The sequence below is a fragment of the Capricornis sumatraensis genome, chromosome 16 (genome assembly GCF_032405125.1).
Source record: "Capricornis sumatraensis isolate serow.1 chromosome 16, serow.2, whole genome shotgun sequence".
NCBI lineage: Eukaryota > Metazoa > Chordata > Mammalia > Artiodactyla > Bovidae > Capricornis > Capricornis sumatraensis.
The window spans coordinates 29506725-29527140 of record NC_091084.1 but is presented as its reverse complement, the minus strand read 5'-3'; the positions used below and the strand labels follow the sequence as shown (position 1 = coordinate 29527140).

Genomic DNA, 20416 nt, shown 5'->3' with positions numbered 1-20416 from the left:
AAAACATTTCTCTGAACATGAGGGTCTTTCCTATTGCCAGATTCTAGTTGGGGTGACGATGTGTGACAGAACCCCTTCAAATGTGGTGGGCCCCTGCTGTATATGAAAGAGTCTCTCAGAGCAAACAGTCTCACCCTAACGCATTCTTTAACGTTTACTTAAATATGACATGTAATTGTATTCCTTACCATGTGTTCACAGTTTCTTTGGTGATTCTTGTAATTTAGGAGATTTTGTGTTCAGTAACTGTGTTTTTTTTTCCCTCTAACACTTAGCACAACATTAGAATTAAGCTGGAGAATTTGTTACCAGGAAATAATGTCATTTTGAGGTGGTAAAAACTGGCCCCCCTCAACTTTTCTTTTGGTAGCTGTGATAAATGGAGCCAAATAAAGACTAAACTTTCAAACCTAGAATAACATGTCTTTTTATTTTTAAATTTTATTTCTTCTTGGCATGTGAATATAGAAAAGGGTTTCTTATGTAGTTTAGGTTTATCTAGTTTGTTTTTTTAGATTTTGACTTGGTTGAAGTCTGGATGGTAAGAACTTTTTTAATTTTTAAGATATTGGCACTTGCTAAGTGCCTAATATATATTAAAAAGCATGAAATCACCATTAAGTGGCATTTTCTTATTAGTGACTGGTTTGTGACTGAAATTTTTTTGATATCATGTTAAACTGAAAGCTGATCATTTTATATCTAATAATCTTCAAAATAAGTGTGAGTCTTTTTTTTGTGTGAGTCTTTTTAAAAAGAGGTATCATTTCCTAATGACGTTTTCACTTGGCTTTGTATTTGCTTATGTATAATGGTAATCTTGGGAGCAAGGAGACCTTGTCATCTTAACATTCATAATAATCAAAGAACCAAACACACTGCACATTAGCTCTGCCTTGCTCCTTAGAAAACAAATTTCAAAAGTACAGAAAAGATAACAATGCCTTGCTCGTAGATTCTTTGTGCCAGGAACATAGCTCATGGCATGAGGAAACAGAATGGTACTTCTCATGGTCTTATTATAAAAGATCTGGAGGAGGAAGAAATTGCTGTTACCAAAAGAAATGACTGTGCCTGCACAAGGATAGAAGTGTCTCATGAGATCTCGTTTTTAAAAGTATCTGTATCAGAGATGAAAGGATGGGTTTAATCAAGAACATGCGCTCTGGAGGCAGCTACACCTGGTTTTGAATCACATTGTTGCCACCTATTTGCTTTTTTACTTGGATTCCAGGACTCACATTCATGGCCTATAAAGTCAGATCTGTAATATCTCCCTTGTAGTTGTGACAATTAAATGAGATAGCACATAGAGAGCCCTAGCACTTGGCCTCCTTTACCTCCGTGTAATAGAACGAGTGGTTGATCGACTGCTGGCAGGAGAATGTGAGACACTCTGCTGCCCTCCCCAGTGAAACTGGTGAAAGTAATTTTAAAAGACCCCTAGACTTAGCCATTTAAAGTCTCTGGAAATAGTTCTGAGGGTGAACAGCAACTGAAGAAACATTTATTCAAGAACATCTATGAAAATTTGGTAAGAAATAAGAGAGCTTGTGGTCTTTAAGCCAGTGCTACTTCCTTCTTCCCCTCTAGCCAGCTCAGCAAGGTGGAGATTCCAACTCAGCAAGGTTACTCCAGCCACGACCACAGGCCTTCCCTCTGGCCTCCCCTTTTCACCTAGACTAATGGATTTCTTCCTGGAGGAACGGGACATAAATATTTCTCATCCTGCCCTGGCTACCTATTGCTGAATCATGGGTTAGAGCAGTTCAACAGTGAGGACTCCTTTGTCTGCCCAACTCATACTTGTAGAGTTTGGGTGAGGCACTCCGAGAATACTGGGACCCAGCTCATTCTTGCTTTATGTTATAAACTAGTAGGTCATCTCAAGAGAGGCAAGCAGGGAGAATTTAGAATCTGCGCCCTTTCTCTGCACTGAACTCTGCTCCTAGAGAGGGAGCGTTACTCAAAGAAAGCTTTGCCATTGTCCCCATGCCTAGCTTCAGAGTCCTGGCTCAGAGATTGGTCCAGAGGGAGAAACACACCATAACACATATAGCTCCTAATTTCTTCCCGTAGGAACTGACTTCATTTGCAACAGAGAATGAAGAAGTTTAACCCTGAAGGCACTCATAAAAACAGTGGAGGTTGTGGTAAAAGGCATTTCAGAGGAGATTTGAGCAGGCTAAACTATAAGCCAGCTAGTTTGCAAGCAAGAACCAGGGAATAGAACATCACAAGAGCCTTCTAAGGTCAGAAGAAAAATCAAACACTAATTTTAGGACCTGTTCCTTCAAAGGAACGAGAATTTGATTAGATTGTTTATAGACCGGTTTATGCTCTAGGGCATTGTTGAAAATAATAGAGCAACCAGCCACAATTTTTGGATTTTAACAGCTGGGCATGGTTAAAGAAAGACAGGAAGAGAGCTATACCCAAACCATGGTGATCCAGTGATCTGATGGTAATTGTGGATGTAACAAGGATGTGTGCCTTCCTGAGGAATAGCATCAGAAGCTGATCACTATGTATAGGGGAATTCAGTTCAGTTCAGTCGCTCAGTCATGTCTGACTCTTTGCGAGCCCATGGACTGCAGCACACCAGACCTCCCTGTCCATCACCAATAGCCGGAGTTTACTCAAACTCATGTCTATCGAGTCGGTGATGCCATCCAAACATCTCATCCTCTGTCGGCCCCTTCTCCTCCTGCCTTCAATCTTTCCCAGCATCAGGGTCTTTTCAAATAAGTCCACTCTTCGCATCAGGTAGCCGAAATATTTCAGCTTCAGCATCAGTACTTCCAGTGAACACTCAGGACTGATCTCCTTTAGGATGGACTGGTTGGATCTCCTTGCAGTCCAAGGGACTCTTGAGTTCTCCAATACCACAGTTCAAAAGCATCAGTTCTTTGGCAGTCAGCTTTCTTTATAGTCCCACTCTCACATCCATACATGACTACTGGAAAAACCATAGCCTTGACTAGATGGACCTTTGTTGGCAAAGTAATGTTTCTGCTTGTTAATATGCTGTCTAAGTTGGTCATAACTTTTCTCCCAAGGAGGAAGCGTCTTTTTATTTCATAGCTGCAGTCACCATCTGCAGTGATTTTGTAGCCACCCCCCCCCACCCCCAAATAAACTCTGCCTCTGTTTCCACTGTTTCCCCATCTATTTCGCATGAAGTGATGGGATCAGATGCAATGATCTTTGTTTTCTGAATGTTGAGCTTTAGGCCAACTTTTTCACTCTCCTCTTTCACTTTCATCAAGAGGCTCTTTAGTTCTTCACTCTCTGCCATAAGGGTGGTATCATCTGCATATCTGAGGTTATTGATATTTCTCCTGGCAATCTTGATTCCAGCTTGAGCTTCTTCCAGCCCAGCGTTTCTCATGATGTACTCTGCATAGAAGTTAAATAGGCAGGGTGAGAATATACAGCCTAGACGTACTCCTTTTCCCATTTGGAACCATTCTGTTGTTCTGTGTCCAGTTCTAACTGTTGCTTCCTGACCTGCATATAGGTTTCTCAAGAAACAGGTCAGGTGGTCTGGTATTCCCATCTCTTTCAGAATTTTCCACAGTTTATTGTGATCCACACAGTCAAATGCTTTGGCATAGTCAACAAAGCAAAAATGGATGTTTTTCTGTAACTCTCTTGCTTTTTGGATCCAGCAGATGTTGGCAATTTGATTTCTGGTTCCTCTGCCTTTTCTAAAACCAGCTGCAACAGCTGGAAGTTCACGGTTCATGTATTGCTGAAGCCTGGCTTGGGAGAATTTTGAGCATTACTTTACTAGTGTGTCAGATGAGTGCAATTGTGCGGTAGTTCAGTTTGAGCATTCTTTGGCATTGCCTTTCTTAGGGATTGGAATGAAAACTGACCTTTTCCAGTCCTGTGGCTACAGCTGAGTTTCCCAAATTTGCTGGCATATTGAGTGGAGCACTTTCACAGCAACATCCTTTAAGATTTGAAATAGCTCAACTGGAATTCCATCACCTCCACTAGCTTTATTCGTAGTGATGCTTCCTAAGGCCACTTGACTTCACATTCCAGGATGTCTGGCTCTAGATGAGTGATCATACCATCGTGATTATCGGGGTTGTGAAGATCTTTTTTGTACAGTTCTTCTGTGTATTCCTGCCACCTCTTCTTAATATCTTCTGCTTCTGTTAGGTCCATACCATTTTTGTCCTTTATTGAGCCCATCTTTGCATGAAATGTTCCCTCGGTATCTCTAATTTTCTTGAAGAGGTCTCTAGTGTTTCTCTTTAGTCTTTCCCATTCTATTGTTTTCCTCTATTTCTTTACACTGATCGCTGAAGAAGGCTTTCTTATCTCTTCTTGCTATTCTTTGGAAGTCTGCATTCAGATGGGTATATCTTTCCTTTTCTCCTTTGCTTTTCACTTCTCTTTGTTTCACAGCTATTTGTAAGGCCTCCTCAGACAGCCATTTTGTTTTTTTGCATTTCTTTTTCTTGGGGATGGTCCTGCTTCCTGTGTCCTGTACATTGTCACAAACCTTTGTCCATAGTTTATCAGGCACTCTGTCTGTCAGATCTAGTCCCTTAAATCTATTTCTCACTTCCATTGTCTAATCGTAAGGGATTTGATTTAGGGGAATAAACTTCCCCTAAATTTAGAGGATTTGACTTGTATAGGGGAATAAACTTCACTAAAACAAACCAGTCAGTCACTAAACAAACAGATAACAATAATATTCTCCAGAAGGGTGGAGCACCTAGAGGTGCCAGAATGTATTATGTAAAACATCTATATTCCAACAACAGCAAACTGTGAAGCATATAAAGAAACAGGAAAGTATGACCCATTTACTGAAAAGGAAAGTATGACCCATTTACTGAAAAAAAAAGCAGGCCATAGAAACTGCCTGTCAGAGTGACCATGTTTATCAAGAAAAGACTTTAGCCATAATGGAAATGTTCACAGACTTAAAGGAACCCACAGTTAAAGTGGTAAAAGAAGATATGATTACAGGGTCACTCAAATAAGAATATCAGTAAAAAGGTAGAAATTATAAAAAATAATTGAAAGAAATTATGGAATTGAACAGTAAAATAACTAAAATGTATCAGAGAGACTTAACTATAGATTTGAACTTGCAGAACAGGAAGTGAATTTGTAGATAGATAGGAGAAGGCGATGGCACCCCACTCCAGTACTCTTGCCTGGAAAATCCCATGGATGGAGGAGCCTGGTAGGCTGTAGTCCATGGGGTCATGAAGAGTCAGACATGACTGAGCGACTTCACTTTCACGCATTGGAGAAGGAAATGGCCATCCACTCCAGTGTTCTTGCCTGGAGAATCCCAGGGACAGGGGAGCCTGGTGGGCTGCCGTCTATGGGGTCGCACAGAGTCGGACACGACTGAAGTGACTTAGCAGCAGCAGCAGCAGGCATGTTATAGGGCATCCCAGGGGGCACTAGTGGTGAAGAACCCACCTGCCAATGCAGGAGACATAAGAGACATGGGCTCAAGCCCTGGGTTGGGAAGATGCCCTGGAGAAGGGCATGACGACCCACTCCAGTATTTTTGCCTGGAGAATCCCATGGACACAGGAGCCTAGTGGGCTACGGTCCATAGGGTCGCAAAGAGTTGGACATGACTGAAGCGACCTAACATGCATGCATACAGGCATGCACGCACACAGGCTTGCTAATGCCAGTTGCAGAACAAAGAGAAAAATGAGTTAAAAACAATGAACAGACCCTCAGAGAAATGAGAGGTACAATCAAATGCTCCAACATATGTATAATGGGAGCACCAAAGGAAGAGAGAAAGGAGCAGAAAAAATACGCAAGAAAGTAATGGCTGTAAACTTCACAAATTCATTGAAAAACAATAACCTACATATCTAGGAATTTCTTCAAAATCCAGTTAGTAGTAAACACAAAGAGGTCCACAAACAGATATATCATAGTAAATGTAATGGAAGTTAAAGACAGGTATTTAAAGCATCAAGAGAAAAATGATGCATCACTTAAAGGCAGTTCCTTAAGTTTTGGTAGTAGACTTTTCAGCAGAAATGATGGAGGCCAGAGGCAATAGGATAACATTTGTAAAGTGCTGAAAGAAAAAAAAAAAAACAACTGTTAACTAAAATCCTATATCCAGTAAACCTGTATTTCAAAAATGAAGGCGAAGTAGAGTTTCCCAGATAATCAAGCACTGAGAGATTTTGTTGCTGACAGAGCCACATTATAAGAAATGCTAAAGGAAGTTCTTCAAGGTAAAAGCAGATGACCTCACATGGTAATTTGAGTTCATACAAGAAAAAAAGGGCACCAGTAAATGTCATGTAATCATAAAAGACAGAAGTGACACATACTTTCTGCTTTTTTCTCTTAATGTATTTAAAAATAAATATGAAATACATTATTGAGGCTATAGTGTAATATATTTGTCAATAGCAGCACACACTGGAGGTGGTGTGTGTGTGAGAAAAACTGCATTTGCCTAAGGAATTCATTATAGATGACACAGAAATAATTTTAGTGGTGTATTGTTGGATTTGTAGCATTAATCAATGTAATTTTGTTATAAAAACACTGGACACAGACAAGAGGGTAAAAGAAATGACACTATAAAGGAGAAACACTTCTATATAACCATCAAAATTAAGCTGGTATAAAATCAGAACCTTATTTGAGTAAGATAAAATATACATGCGAAACACTGAAGTAGTCACTTAAAAAAATACCCTCAAAAATTGCAATGCAAAAGTCATTCAAGAAATTGAAGTGCTTTGTTAGAAAATATTCACTTAATGCAGAAGAAAGCAGTAATGAATAAAATAGACAAACTGTATGGAAAACAAAAGGTAAAACAGCAGACGTAAATCCATTGTCAGTAATTACATTAAGTGTGAACGGGTGGGATAATATAATGCAAAGGCAATGATTGTTAAACTGAATAAAAACACATGGTCTATTGTATGCTCTCTACAAGAAACATACTTTAAATTTAAAGATACCAATAAACATGATCCGCTGGATCATCGAAAAGGCAAGAGAGTTCCGGAAAAACCATCTATTTCTGCTTTATTGACTATGCCAAAGCCTTTGACTGTGTGGATCACAACAAACTGTGGAAAATTCTGAGAGAGATGGGAATACCAGACCACCTGACCTGCCTCTTGAGAAACCTATATGCAGGTCAGGAAGCAACAGTTAGAACTGGACATGGAAGAACAGACTGGTTCCAAATAGGAAAAGGGGTACGTCAGCCAGGAGAAATATCAATCACCTCAGATATGCAGATGACACCACCCTTATGGCAGAAAGTGAAGAGGAACTAAAGAGCCTCTTGATGAAAGTGAAAGAGGAGGGTGAAAAAGTTGGCTTAAAGCTCAACATTCAGAAAACGAAGATCATGGCATCTGGTCCCATCACTTCATGGCAAATAGATGTGGAAACAGTGTCAGACTTTTATTTTGGGGGGCTCCAAAATCACTGCAGATGGTGACTGCAGCCATAAAATTAAAAGACGCTTACTCCTTGGAAGAAAAGTTATGACCAACCTAGATAGCATATTGAAAACCAGAGACATTACTTTGCTGACTAAGGTCCATCTAGTCAAGACTATGGTTTTTCCAGTGGTCATGTATGGATGTGGAAGTTGGACTGTGAAGAAGGCTGAGCGCCGAAGAATTGATGCTTTTGAACTGTGGTGTTGGAGAAGACTCTTGAGAGTCCCTTGGACTGCAAGGAGATCCAACCAGTCCATTCTAAAGGAGATCAGCCCTGGGTGTTCTTTGGAAGGAATGATGCTAAAGCTGAAACTCCAGTACTTTGGCCATCTCATGCAAAGAGTTGACTCATTGGAAAAGACTGATGCTGGGAGGGATTGGGGGCAGGAGGAGAAGGGGACGACAGAGGATGAGATAGCTGGATGGCATCACCGATTCGATGGACGTGAGTTTGAGTGAACTCCGGGAGATGGTGATGGACAGGAAGGCCTGGCATGCTGCGAGGCCTGGGGTCGCAAAGAGTCGGACACAACTGGGCGACTGAACTGAACTGAACTGAATTAACTGAAAGTAAAAGGATGGAAAATGTTATATCATGCAAATAGCAGTGATAAGAAAGCTAGAATATCTATGTTGATATCAGATAAAATAGACTTTAAACACAAGAGACTTTCTTTTTCTACTTACTAGATATAAAGAGGGATATGATGGGAAAAAAAAGGGGGATATGATGAGAAGGTAATATGTTAGTATAGTAAGCTGTAACAGTTATAAACATATGTATCTAATAACAGGGCACCAAAATATATCAAACAGCAACTGGCAGGAATGAAGGAAGAAAAAGACAGTGACAACAATTGAAAGCTTCAACACCCTCCTTCAATAATGGATAGAAAAATTAGGCAGAAGATCAACAAGGAAAAAATAAGACTTGGTCAACCAATACCCAACTATACCTAACAGATACTGATAGAATACTCCATCTAATAGCAATACAATATACATGCTTATCAAGTAAACACAGAACATTCTCAAGGATAGACCATATGCTAGGTCATAAGACAAACCTCCATAAAATTTAAACTTATTCAGTTTTAGTAGTAATACAAAATGTTTTATAGCCACAATGGAATGAAGTGAGAAATGAATGGTAGGAAGATTTGGGGAACTCACACATATGTGAAATTTAAACAGTGTATTTTAAAGTAAGCAATGAGTCAAAGAATAAGTCAAAAGCAAATTCAGAAAGTACTTTGAGATGAATGAAAGTAAGGACAGTATTTCAAAACCTATGGATTGCAACTAAAAGGGTGCTTAGATGGAAGTTTATAACTGTAAAATTATAAGTTTATAACCGTAAAATGCCTATAGTAAGAAAGATCAACTACCTAGTCTTCTATCTTAAGACAATGAAAGAGTAAGAGCACCTCAAACCTAAAACAAGCTGAAGGAAGGAAATAATTATAGCAGAAATTAATGAAAGAATAGAAAAAAATAGAGAAAATCAATGAAACCAAAAGCTGCGTCTTTGAAATGGTCAACACAATTGGCAAATCTTTAGTTAGATTGACCAAGCAAAAAATGAAACACTCAAATTACTAGAATCATAAATGAAAGAAGAGAAAAAGGCGATCAAACCAGTCAATCCTAAAGGAAATCTATCCTGAATATTCATTGGAGGGACTGATGCTGAAGCTAAAGCTGCAATACTTTGGCCATCTGATGGGAAGAACTGACTCATTGGAAAAGACTTTCTGGGAAAGACTGAAGGCAGGAGGGGAAGGGGATGACAAGATGAGATGGTTGGATAGCATGACCATCTTGATGGACATGAATTTGAGCAAGCTTTGGGATTTGGTGATGGACAGGGAGGCCTGGTGCATTGCAGTTCATGGGGACTGAGCAACTGAACTTAACCGAAAAGTGACAATATCAGAGTCAAGACTATCTTCTCTCCAATAAATAAATATAAAACTAGACTAAATTGTCAGAAACAGTCATTTAGGGTTCTGTAAATGAACGAATGGCGAGCATCAAATTGAGAAGCTTAATTTGTGAAGAGCTTTTAGCTTGTGATAAGAACATGGGAGGCTTGGCTTTCTTGCTTGAGCCCTGCATCTTTCACCTCTTGCTCTAGGGGAAGCGGTGTGATCCAGGGCGAGCTGGCCTTGTGACTAGGATCTTTGTTGCCAGAGGCAGATGATTTGGAATGAAAGACGAAAAACTCATGCTCAGTTGTGTTGTCAGTGAAAATAGTAATTTTGGTGGAAAATGAATGTAGTGGGCTCAAGGCCTTGCAAGCTAGTGTTGTGGCTTTGCTAGGGGTGAGCAGCAGTATGGCCCACTAGCCAGTAATCTAGTAGGGAGACCTTGTTACTGAGAGAACCATAGCAGGGTAGGATACCCTTCTCCATTCATCTCTGGTTTCCTGCTGCTGCTGCTGCTGCTAAGTCACTTCAGTCGTGTCCGACTCTGTGCGACCCCATAGATGGCAGCCGACCAGGCTCCACTGTCCCTGGGATTCTCCAGGCAAGAACACTGGAGCAGGTTGCCATTTTCTTCTCCAATGCATGAAAGTGAAAAGTGAAAGTGAAGTCACTGAGTCGTGTCCAATTCTCAGCGACCCCATGGACTGCAGCCCACCAGGCTCCTCTGTCCACGGGACCTTCTAGGCAAGAGCACTGGAGTGGGGTGCCATTGCCTTCTCTGCTCTGGTTTCCTAGGGGACTGGCATCTATTAGAAAGTCCTGAGAGAGCCCAGCAGTGTTTATAGCTGAGGCCGACTTCCTGAACTTTGAATGAACTCCTGAATCCACCAGTAAATTTGTCAGCAGAAAGTGAAAGGTCTACTGTCTTGACGACTAAGTGATATAGACATAGGAATGACCTCCAGGAAGCCATCCTAAAAAACAAAAGCAAGAACTTTAAAAACTAGCAGAGATATCAATGGCTACATACCACAGAGAGACAGATTCTCAGATTAGCCCTCTTATTTCTTAGAGGGTTACTAAAAAAAACAAGGATGAGCAACAGAAACAATAATCCTCAGGGGGAAAGATAATAATCTAGAACTGGTTAAGTATATTATCTATAATGCTCACTTTTATTTAAAAAAGTTTCAAGGGAGTGGGAATTGATTGAAGGCAGTGAAAGAGTAGACTTCAGTTGTATTTGAGTAGTAGAAATGTAAATGTACAATATGATAAATTAATTTTGTTATATGCTATGTATGAAAGTTGTTAAGACCATAAATCCTGAGTTCTCATCACAAAACATTTTATTTTCTAGTTTTTTAACTTTGTGTCTATATGACTCTATATGAGATGATGAGTGTTCACTAAAATTATTGTGGTAATCATTTCATGATGTACATAAGTCAAATAATGGTGCTATACACCTTAAACTTATATAGTGCTATATGTCAGTTATACTGCAATAAAACTGAAAGGGACTATGGCTGATTCATGTTAATGTATGGCAGAAACCTACACAATATTGTGGAGCAATTATTCTTCAATTAAAAATAAATAAATTTTATAATTTCCTTAAAAAAAACTGAAAGAGGGAGAAAAGAAAACCTGGGAACATGTGATCCAAAATCAGAAAGAAAAATAGTCAATGGAAATTTTCTCTGAGTGAGCTTAGATGTTGCTTTTAGCAAAAACTTCTGGCAGTTATTATAAATTTGTCCAAACAAAGAAATCATGTTTAAATAACAGAAAATATGATGACAATGACTTAATAAATAAGGAATCTCAATAAGGATTTAGAAGCTATTGAAAAAGAAAATGGAAATTCTAGAAAACCACAATAACTGAGATGAAAAATACACTAGTTGAGTTCAAGGGCAGATTTTAGGTGGCAGGGGGAAAAAAAAAAACAACCCTGAGGAACTATCAATAGAAATAATCCAATCTGAAGAAGAGAGAGAAGACCATTGAAGAAAAATAATCACAGCCTTTGAAATCTATGAAACAAGATCAAGTTTACCAACATGTTTATATTGGGTCCAGTAGGAAAGGAGAAAGGGACAGAAAGAATGTTTGAAGAAATAGTGGCCAGAGATTTTTAAAGTGTATTATAAAACATCAATTTATGGTCTCAAGAAGCTCGTTGACTCTCAAGTAGGATAATTGCAAAAAGATCTACATCTAGACACATCATTGTCAGTTTGCTGAAAGACAAAGAGAATCTTGAAGCATCAAGAGAAAATTGACTCATCACATATGGGGTAAGAGCAATATGATTTATAGCTGGATTCTCATCAGAAAAAATGGAGGTGGTTGATTGGCATGTTTAAAATGCCAAAATAAAAAACTGAACCATAAATGTTGTATCTAGCAAAAATATCCTTTTAAATGACGGCAAAATAACGTCATTCCTAAATAACTGTTAATAAAGACAGAGAGTTTCTTGTATAAGCAAATCTGCTGTTATAAGCCATCCCAAAGGAAATGCTCAGACTGAAAGCAAGTGATGCCAAACGGTAACTCCTAGCCACAGGAGGAAATGAAGAAAATCAGGAAAGATGAATGTATAGGAAATAAAGGCGTGCATAAATATAACTTTTCCCTCTTTTATTCTCTTAATTTCTTTAAAAGGCATAAAATGACTTAAAGTAACTGTGACACTATTTCTGGATTTCTAGCAGATATTGATATAAGTAAGTATCTAAAGAAAGTCTGAGGAAATGGAGTTCTGTTGGAATAATGTTCTGTATTTTACTTGAATCCAGTCAGCCTTAATTTGAAGTAGAGTGTGATAAATTAAGATGCATGTTATAATCCCTAGAGCATATACTGAGATAAAAATCAGTCCCATACTTTGAAGGCTGGTACTTAGAAGTCATTTCTCAAATGACTCTTGAGAAAGTTGGCTATAATGGGAAGGAATGAGAGAGAGTTGGGACTACAAGGAGATACAAGGGGATACATTCTAGTGCATCAGTGAGGGGTTAGTTTTCTGTGAGAAGAGAGGAAGTGGGTAGACATAGAGTTGAAGGCTGGTAAGTTTGCTGAAGTATTTGTGTGAGATTGATACTTGGGAGATTCAGATTTAGAATCTGAATACCTAGTCACTAATTTTCAAGAAGTAAGAAAATCACTTGTATGCCGAGATGAGATCTTGAAATAGCAACTGAAGGAAATGAAAGAGATAGCTGCAGGAGACAAGTTGAAGGATTTATAGGCAGCTTGAACAGGCTGGCAGCTGTTGATGTTAATTAACTTTGGTGTGGCTTGTCTTCCGTGTTTGTTAGCAGTTTTTGGCAGCTTAGATATCGGAGTGCAGAACATAGGTGGTTGGTTTGATCCAGAGTTTTGCATGGTTACTTGAAGTGATGAATAATGATGCTTGGAAGTTTCTGCTCTAGGTGTAAATGTTAATGAGGAACTTTATCCCAGAGTCCTTGGCTAATCAAAACACAAAACTGCTTCAAATAGTAGTTGGCTCCTAATTCCAAGTTCAGTTTCAGATTTGCTAGAAGAGTTGTAGTGAGCTTACCTTTGGTGGCAGCCACACCATGTCTGGAGTATTTTCTTCAGTTTCAAGTACTATGTTGTGCGTCATCAGGACGCCTTCATTTAGGAATGTGACGACCGTGGGGAGCACTGTTTGCAGTTGTTGGAGTACGGAGTAGGTTAGAGAAGTCTCTGTGAAGGAAGCGAAGCTTGAACAGAGTTTTCGTGTATGAGAAGTTTGCTGAGTTGAAATGACCTTTCCAGAGGGATAACATATATAAAGACCCTAAAGCATGTGAAAAATTGGTGTATTCACAGAACTAGAGCTAGTTTCTCACAGGATTAAGTGATAGACTAGTGGTTTTCAGGTTATCCCGAAAGTTCTGAGGGTTATTTGGAAATGTGTAAGATGCCATCTCTGAGAAAGAAGTTATGTGAGGCAGAGCTAAAGAGTCGTGCTTTGCCCATAAATATATTCAGCCTATTCCCATGTTTCCCTCATATTCAACAGGAGCATTTCTGCTTTTATACCCAATATGCCACATAAAATTTCATTTAGATAGAAATTAAATTGATATCCACATAGTCATTTCAGTCGCTCAGTCATGTCCGACTCTTTGCGACCCCATGAATCGCAGCACGCCAGGCCTCCCTGTTCATCACCATCTCCCGGAGTTCACTCGAACTCACATCCATCGAGTCAGTGATGCCATCCAGCCATCTCATCCTCTGTCGTCCCCTTCTCCTCCCGCCCCCAATCCCTCCCAGCATCAGAGTCTTTTCCAGTGAGTCAACTCTTCGCATGAGGTGGCCAAAGTACTGGAGTTTCAGCTTTAGCATCATTCCTCCCAAAGAAATCCCAGGGCTGATCTCCTTCAGAATGGACTGGTTGGATCTCCTTGCAGTCCAAGGGACTCTCAAGAGTCTTCTCAAACACTACAGTTCAAAATCATCAATTCTTCGGCTCTCAGCCTTCTTCACAGTCCAACTCTCACATCCATACATGACTACTGGGAAAACCATAGCCTTGACTAGATGGACCTTAGTCGGCAAAGTAATGTCTCTGCTTTTGAATATGCTCTCTAGGTTGGTCATAACTTTTCTTCCAAGGAGTAAATGTCTTTTAATTTCATGGCTGCCGTCACCATCTGCAGTGATTTTGGAGCCCCCAAAAATAAAGTCTGACACTGTTTCCACTGTTTCCCCATCTATTTCCCATGAAGTGATGGGACCAGATGCCATGATCTTTGTTTTCTGAATGTTGAGCTTTAAGCCAACTTTTTCACTCTCCTCTTTCACTTTCATCAAGAGGCTTTTTAGTTCCTCTTCACTTTCTGTGATTTCATTTAAATAAATAAGTCTGTGGCCACTAAGAGTTTCTTCCATTATTAGATGATTGTGAACTATGGGAGAACTTTAAGCAAGGGCCAGAATTCAGTTTGACTTGTTTAAGAAAGGGTATTTTGATGGCAATATAAGGATATATTTGAAGGAGAGGGGTCTGCAAGAGCACTTAGAAGGCTACTGCAGTAAAATAGATGAGAACTTAGAATTGTCTGATGAGTAATGGCCATGGGGATAGAGAAATGGATTATAGATAGAGTTAAAGTGGCATTGTTAGTGGTTAAGAATATGGATAGAGTCAGACTGCTGTGATTCAAATCCCAGTTCCTTTACTTACTGCCTTTGTAATAGTGGGCAAATTTTTTAACCTCACTACCTTTGTCTTTAAAATGAAGATTATTATAATAGTAATACTAATGATGATGATGAAGACACCACTTAACTCCAAAGGTTGTTGTGAGGATTATATGAGTGTTTGTAAAGTGCTAATCAGTTTAAAGACTTGTACAACATGTCCACAGCATCATTATGTACCAGGCAATATTCTAAACATTTTTTACTTCTTAAAAAAACTTTAAAAAATTGAGATGTAACTAACATGACATAAAATCATGTGTAATAATTTGAGAGACAGTTGGCAAAGAAATTCAAACCACTAACAATAAAGTAAATAATGTGTGGGTCATTGGGCTTAGGCTCAAAGGAGTATAAGGCAAGTGAGATCAGGATGAATGATCGTAAATAGGAATTTTAAACGCTGGAGATCTAGATGAAGTTAAAAAGCAAGTGTGTTGGGCATAACAAGATCAAAGAGATGAAAGTCTGAAAGTGTACCCAGTACTGTAGCCACTGTGTGCATTTGAAATGTATTAATAGATAGTGCAGCTGAGGAACTGAATTTTGAATTGAATTAACATTTAAAAACTGAAGCAGTTTTAGGACAACTCAGAGAGTTGGCTGGCTTCAAAGTTGAGCACCCAAGTCCATCCTCTCTTCTGGCACCAACTGCAAGTTCAGGAATTTCCCAGTACCACCTGTCACCTTTGATAATTTGCTAAAAGTACTCACAGAATTCACTGAAAGCTATTTAACTCACAGTTACAGTGTATTACAATGAAAGGATTCAGATTAAAATCATCTAAGGGAAGAAACAGAGTCCATGAGAAGTACCAAACATGGAACTTTTGTTTTCCTCTCCCCATAGAATGTCTTACTCTCCTGGTGTTGTTATGTGATAGTATGCAGAGTCTTGTCCATAGGGAAGCTCACCTGAGCCTCTGTGTTCAGAGTTTCTGTTTTACATAGGAAAGGTTAATTGACTGATTGAATACTTAACATGGTTGACCTCAGTTTCCAGGCCAGCTGACCCGAAGCTCCCCCCCTAAGTCACATTGTTTGTTCTAGTGTGGCCAGCTCACCCCCTAAGACTATGTGGGTATGGCCAGTCCCTTGCTAACTCATCTTGTTAGACTATCTGGTATGACTCAAGGTCCCCAGGCAGAAACACTCTAAACCAAAGGATAAAGCCAGTCTATCATGTTGGGCAAGGCCAGTTCTTTATTATACACAGTGTAAAACATTTTCCTATTGAACCCAATTCTTATTTTGGTAAAATTACATTTCGCCTTGACTATAGACAACGTATGGCTTGAAATGTGGTATGCTGTAAGTGTAAAATACACACTGGAGTTTGAAGACTTAGTATGAAAAAAAGAAGATAACCTCTCATTGCCAATATGCATGTGGTTTACATGTTTCAGTGATTATATTTTTGATATATTAGTTTAAATAAAATAAATTCTTTAAATTAATTTCAAAATGAATCATTTTTTAAAATGTGACTACTAGAAAACCTTTAATTATGTAAATGGCTCACATTTTATTTCTATTCAACATTGCTGATCTAGAAGGTTATATTGAGAGAGAGGCGCGTATACTATTGAAGTTTAGAATTTCAGAGGTATAAAACTATCAGGCAGAGACAAGTTCAAGCTGTGGCCATAAGAAACCTGCTGAATTTTGGTGGAGTTATAGGTCACTGGAGACAAAGTTCGGGTAAACATGAGGTTGAATTATCAGATAAATTATCCTCAAGGCTATGGACATTGCCTAAGCAACTGGCAGACTCTGTGTGGAGCTGTGGACTGTGCAATGAGTTTCACTGTCTTTAATAAGGGGGTTCCCTGGTAGCTCAGCTGATAAAGAATCTGCCTGCAATGCAGGAGACCCTGGTTTGATTCCTGGGTGGGGAAGATCCGCTGGAGAAGTGATAGACTACCCACCCCAATATTCTTGGGTTTCCCTGGTGGCTCAGCTGGTAAAGAATCTGCCTGCAATGTGGGAGACTTGGGTTTGATTCCTGGGTTGGGAAGATCCCCTGGAGAAGGGAATGGCTACTCATTCCAGTATTCTGGTCTGGAGAATTCCAGGGACTGTATAGTCCATGGGGTCACAACGAGTCAGACACATTGATAAATGTGAAGGCGAAAGAGACAGAAAGGGGTTTACCAGATGCCCTCACATGTTTCTAGTATGAAGCTAGTGGGGACTTAAATTTCCTAATCCCATATAGAATACTGTCCTTTTTTTCTTCACAAGGTCTCTAAAGGGCTTCCACAGAGAAATTGTTTGGGAGGTGTCAGAACACAAGATACAAAAGCCCAGCCATGCTTCTTTGCCCGATTATTTGCTACTCAACATTTATAACCCTTCTCAAAATGTTATGCTTTCTGAGAACTCTGCCCTGATTGTGCTAGAGCGTTATTGCCTTTTCCCTTCTTCCTTTGAGCACACCTCTACTGTAGCACTATTTGCAGTGAGTTTTTATTTTTTCTTTTATGTTTCTGTGTCATTGATTTACACCAGACTGAGTAATTGAGACAGTAGTCTCTTGACTGATCACTTTTCTCGGTGGTTCTTTTGCCAGATCCTCCTCATCCTCCTGACATCTAAATTTTGGAGAGCTGCCTGGTTCAGTTGCTTGGACCTCTTTTCTTCTATGCACATCTACTCTCTTGTTGATTTTTATGACCCAAGCAACTGCTGACTTCCAAATTTTAAATCTCCAGTCTGGCTTGTTCTCTGAATTCCCGGTTTATATACTCAGCTGTTTGCTTGATATCTCCCCTTGGTCTGATGGACCATATGTCTTAACATGTGCAGACTGAACTCTTGGTTTCCATTCACCAACTTTTTCTTTTCACCAGTCTTTCCTCTGTCAATAACCACAACTCTGTGTGTCTAGAGCCTCACACCAAAAGCTTCTATAGAGTCATACTTAATTTCTCTTCTACTTTCATACCTCAGGCCAAAGCTGTCAGTAAATCGTGGTGACTCTACCTTCAGAATATATGTGGAATCTGGTCACTTACCATCACCTCAACCAGTACCAACCTGATGGAAGTCATAGTCATCTATTGCTAGGATTACTGCAGAAGCCTTTATCCAGTCTCCCTGAATCTGCTCTGATTCCTCTATTGCAGCTAGAGTGATTCTTTTAAAGTAAAAGTGGAATGTTCCCACTCAGCTTTCTACTTCTATCAGCTTTCTCTTTTTTGGGGGCTTCCCTGGTAGCTGAGCTGGTAAAGAATCTGCCTGCAATTCAGGAGACCCTGATTCAATTCCTGGGTTGGGAAGATGTGCTGAAGAAGGAATAGGCTACCCACTCCATACTAGGCCAGTATGCTGGCCTGGAGAATTCCATGGACTGTATAGTTCACGGGGTCACAAAGAGCTGGACATGAATGAGCGATTTTCACTTTTTTCATCTGTTTGGAATAAGTGCGTAGTCTGTAACCTCTGTGTTACGTGGTCTCCAGCAGCCTCTGTGACCTCAGCACCTAGTACTCTCCTGCCTTTTCTTATTGACATCTCTTTCTTGTTTGTTAAGCTCTGGATATGTTCCCACTTTAAGGTCTTCATATATTCCATTTCTTCTTCCCCAAATACTCTCCCCAGATATCTACATGGCTCGCTCGTCCATTTCCTTCAGGTCTCCTATCAAATGTTTACCTTATTAGAGAAGACTTCCTTGGTGGCTTATATGGTAAAGTGTCTGCCTATAATGCAGGACCCAGGTTCAATCCCTGGGTCGGGAAGATCCCCTGGAGAAGGAAACGGCAACCCACTCCAGTATTCTTGCCTGGAAAATCCCATGGACAAAGGAGCCTGATAGGCTACAGTCAGTCCATGGGGTCACAAAGAGTCGGACACGACTGAGCGACTTCACTTCACTTTGCTAGCCATGCTGTCTGAAATCTCACTCTTCCTATTGGCCCACTACTCTCTAGTTCCTTCTCTGTTTTATTCGTCTTCTTGGTTTTTATTGACAACAGACGTATATAAAGCCTCATAAACTATAAGCCTCATAAGAGTAAGGACTTTGTAAATTTTGAGCCTTGCTAATAAACAGTACTTAGAATAGTTCCCATAGAGAATGTATGCTTATTAAATATTTATTGATCTGTTGAATGAAAGACAAAGTGAATGAAGGAATGTCACTAGATTGCATTGTGACATTTGAATCTTATCTGTGTGTTCACTGTTTAATGCGGTGTCTAACAAATTTATTTCATTGTTTCACAAAGGTAACCAAGTCAGACATGGAATTTTCATGTTATTCCGTACACATTTTAGCTCAAGGAGTTTTTGACATGGAAGGAAAAATACCTTTTTGTTTTCTGGATAAGAACAGAGAAAGACTTATTAAAGACTGTGAATTCTAAGCAATGTAATTGGCATTGCATGCACAGTCACTAAGTCGGGTCCGACTCCTTGCAACTCCAAGGACTGTAGCCCTCCAGGCTCCTGTGTCTATGGGATTTTCCAGGCAAGAATACTTGGGTTGCTGTTTCCTTCTCCAGGGGATCTTTCTGACCCAGGGATCAAACCTGTGTCTCCTACATTGACAGGCAGATTCTTTACCGCTAAGCCACAGGGAAGTGCTGAAGCAATGTACTAGGCTTCAATAAATGGTTATTGAATGAGCATTTATTGCTTATTCAATTGATTTATTGAAATGATTACTGCATACTGTTTGGCACTATATTATAAAGGGGCAACCATGACAATGTGGGTCTGTTTAACTTTACAAACAGAACTGGGAAACTGGTTAGTTTTGCAAACCACTAAACTCATAATTTTAAATTTCCACAGAATGATTTCTTTAGATATACATCCCCAGACTTCCTATTTGAGACCATGAAGTCATAAATCCAGCGCTTTATCAAGAAAAGTTTCCTGAATACCAGGCAGAATTCATAGGCATTTAAAATAAATTATTAACTTAACAGTACTGTGTTGAAGGGTGTATGATTTATTATGGACATTCTCAGCGCCTTAAAAATAACATTTCCTAAAGGTGCCAACATGTATGGAACCCGGAAGTTCTCACACAGCCATTTACTTATGGGATTCTCAGATACCAACAGAGCAGAAAATGGAAAAGACCAAATTGTATAACTAGAGGCTTTACAAATAGCTGAGAAAAGAAGAGAAGTGCAAGGCAAAGAAGAAAGGGAAAGATATAGCCAACTGAATGCTGAGTTCCAAAGAATAGCAGCAAGGGGGAGAAAAGATGCATTGTTCATTTTCTTCTTAAATGAACAATGAAAAGAAATAGAGGAAACAATACAATGAGAAAGACTAGAGGTCTCTTCAAGAAAATTACCAAGGGAACATTTCATGCAAAGATGGGCTCTGTAAAAGCACAGAAACGGTAAGGACCTAACAGAGACAGAAGAGATTAAGAAGAGGTGGCAAGAATACACAGAACTGTACAAGAAAGGTCTTCATGACCTGGGTAACCATGATGGTGAGGACACTCACCAAGAGCCGGACATCCTGGAGTTTGAAGTCAAGTGGGTGTTAGGAAGCATTAGTGCAGACAAAGCAAATGTCGGTGATGGAATTACAGTTGAGCTATTTCAAATCCTACAAGACGATGCTGTTAAAGTGCTCCATTCATTATGCCAGCAAATTTGGAAAACTCAGCAATGGCTACAGGACTGGAAAAGGTCAGATCTCATTCCAGTCTCAAAGAAGGGCAATGCCAAAGAATGTCCAAACTACCACACAATTGTGCTCATCTGATATGCTAGCAAGATATTGCTCAAAATCCTTCAAGCT

General features: G+C 39.6%; 1 protein-coding gene across 1 annotated transcript in view; it reads left to right on the top strand.

Annotated features, from left to right (window-relative positions):
- Nucleotides 1–20416, top strand: part of SIK3 (SIK family kinase 3) — a 258013-nt gene that overhangs the window by 147972 nt on the left and 89625 nt on the right. The window lies entirely within an intron of this gene.